Here is a 2,500-nt window from a genome sequence, read left to right as displayed (position 1 = left end):
GGCCAGACTGGCGGTGGTGGCGGGCGGCGGCGACGAGGCGCGCCGGGCCACCGCAACCCACCCGACCTGGGGGGGGGGCCCCAGCGGGACGAACTCCGCGAAGCGGGCGCTCCGGGAGCGGGGGGTTTCCCCGAGTCTGCACTTAGGGGGACGAAGGCCCGGCCGCGCGGGGAAGAGGAGGCACCCTCTCCCCGGGGCACGGGCCTGCGAGGCGCCCCAGCCGCGCCACCCCGCACGGCGCGCGCCGCGCAGCGGTGGCCACCGCGCTCGGAGGGCGAGGAGGGCGGGCACAGGCGCGGCAAGGCACGCCGGCCGCGGCCGCTGCGGGCGGCCCGGCGCCGGAGCCCGGCGGGCAGGAAGACCGGGGCCGCCGGTGCACGCACCGGGGTCCCGGCTCCGCCGCCGACTCTCCGCCGCCGAGGCCGCCGCGCACCGCCGCCGCCGGCGCCGCCGCGCCTCCCCCGCCCCCCCACGCGCCCCCCCCGAGGGGCGGCACCGCTGCGCCAACGCGACAGCGGGGGTGACGATTGACCGCCAAGCGACGCTCAGACAGGCGTAGCCCCGGGAGGAACCCGGGGCCGCAAGTGCGTTCGAAGTGTCGATGATCAATGTGTCCTGCAATTCACATTAATTCTCGCAGCTAGCTGCGTTCTTCATCGACGCACGAGCCGAGTGATCCACCGCTAAGAGTTGTCTCGGTTTCGGTCCCCGCCGCGCGCGCGGGGGGACCGGGCAGCCTTCGGCAGCCCCTGAGGGCCCCCCCTCCGCTCCGCCTCCCTCCTCACGCCGACGCCGGCTGCTGAGCGAGGGACGGCCGAGAGCCAGAGAGAGGGGCTCGCCCCGCTGACCGTACGAGCACAGAGTGGGGGGGGAAAAAGGGAAAAGGAAAACCCGAACGAGAAGGGCGGGGAGCCCTCGCTCCCGACCTGGGACAACCCTTTGCTCGCTTCGAGTCCGGCCCAGGCGCCCAGGCTCGGCCCGGCCCGGCGGGGAGCAGCGCGCCGGCCGCGCCGCCTGCCTCGGGGACGCTGGGGGAGGGGGCGGCTCCCCGCGGACCCCCAGCGTCGGAGCCCGGCCGCCACCGGCAGCGGCACCGGCCGCTGCCCGCGCGCCCGCGGCCCACCGGCCCCGCGCTCCCCAGCTCCTCGCTCGCCTCGCCGGCCTCCGGCTCCGCCGTGGCCCCGAGGCGGCGCCCACGCCCGCGCGCGCGCACACACAGCCTCCCGGACGACACCACGCGCTCTCCCGTCCCTTCCGCGGACAGACGCCCGGCGGCGGGCGGGCGGGCAAGGCGGGACGGACGGGGACGGCGCCCGCTCTCCCCGTCTCCACGCGGAGAACGGGGGGGGCCGCCCCCGCCGCCCGCCTGCCGCCCGCCCGCCGCCCGGCGAAGCCGGGTTGGGCAGAGCGAGGCAGGCGCGCCGGATGGCGGAGTGCCGGCGGGTAGGGCGCCGCCGCCAGCGGCCACGGCGGCAGACCGAGAGCCCCGGCCAGGGAGGAGAGCGGATCGCGCCGAGGCGCGGCGTCCGCACCACCCGCGGTGGGTGGGGGCTCACCGTCCCGGCGAGAGCACGCGCTCGCGCCGGGGTCACGCGTTCGAGGCAGGCCGGCGCCAGCCGACCGCGCGGCGTCCCTCCGCCGAGACCAGACCGCGGAGAGAGGGGGCAGGGTACCCCTCTCCGTCCCGGCTGCCCGCAGGGCGAGCGCGGGGCGCGCCGGCTGGCATGGGGGGGCACGGCGCCCGCGCGCGCCGGCCCCCCGGCCCTCCGGCAGCACACCCGGCTGCCCCCCGGGTCGCATCGGGCCGCCCGAGTCTTTAAACCCCCGCCCGGCTCTCCCGCCGAGAACCCTCGGGCCCGGAGCCCGGGGCCCATGGCCATCCCTACCCGGGGCGGCTACCGGCGGCCGCGGTGGCCGGAGGCCCTCCGCTCCTCCCGCCACCCCGCCCCCCCCCTCGCCCGGCCCGCTCGCAGCACGGTCCCCGCGGCACGGCGCGGGGCGGCTGGAGCGGTGGGGGGGGGGAGAGAAAGGGAAAGCGGAAAGGGCGGGAGGGCACGGCCGGTGCGGCGCTCACGGCGCGGCGCCCGGGAGGAGCGAGCTGGCACACGGGACCACACGGGTGGGTCACCGAGGGGGGGCAGGAGGAGCGCGGACGCTAGGTACCTGGCCCTGGGGTGAGGGAAACGACCTGAAATCCCCGCGGGGGTGCCTCCCCCGCCGCCGCCCGCCGCCGGGCCGCCGCCGCCTCGCGGCGACGGCGGCAGCCTCGGCGGCAGCAGCGAGACGGGACGCGGAGGGGAAACCCGGCACCCGCCAGCCGGCTCCGGCGCCCCTCGGCGGAGCGTCCGCCCGCGGGGTGCGCCCGACACCCGCCGCCACGACCTCGTCCTCCTCCCGGGGCCCGGGGTTTCCCTCAGTAACCCGGCGCCCGGCGGCAGCTGCGCCCGGGAGGAGAGCCGTGGTTTGGGCCGCCCGCTCGGGCACGACCCGTCGCCTCGCG

General features: G+C 79.5%; 1 non-coding gene across 1 annotated transcript; it reads right to left on the bottom strand.

Moving 5' to 3' along the window:
• Positions 1-539: 539 nt before the first annotated feature.
• LOC136996791 (5.8S ribosomal RNA) lies at positions 540-692 on the bottom strand. The gene has a single exon (XR_010887734.1). It is a non-coding gene; the product is annotated as a 5.8S ribosomal RNA (ribosomal RNA).
• Between the last annotated feature and the right edge of the window lie 1,808 nt (positions 693-2,500).

This window comes from Apteryx mantelli, unplaced genomic scaffold (genome assembly GCF_036417845.1).
Source record: "Apteryx mantelli isolate bAptMan1 unplaced genomic scaffold, bAptMan1.hap1 HAP1_SCAFFOLD_86, whole genome shotgun sequence".
Taxonomy (NCBI): domain Eukaryota; kingdom Metazoa; phylum Chordata; class Aves; order Apterygiformes; family Apterygidae; genus Apteryx; species Apteryx mantelli.
This window is presented reverse-complemented; position numbering and strand designations above follow the sequence as displayed.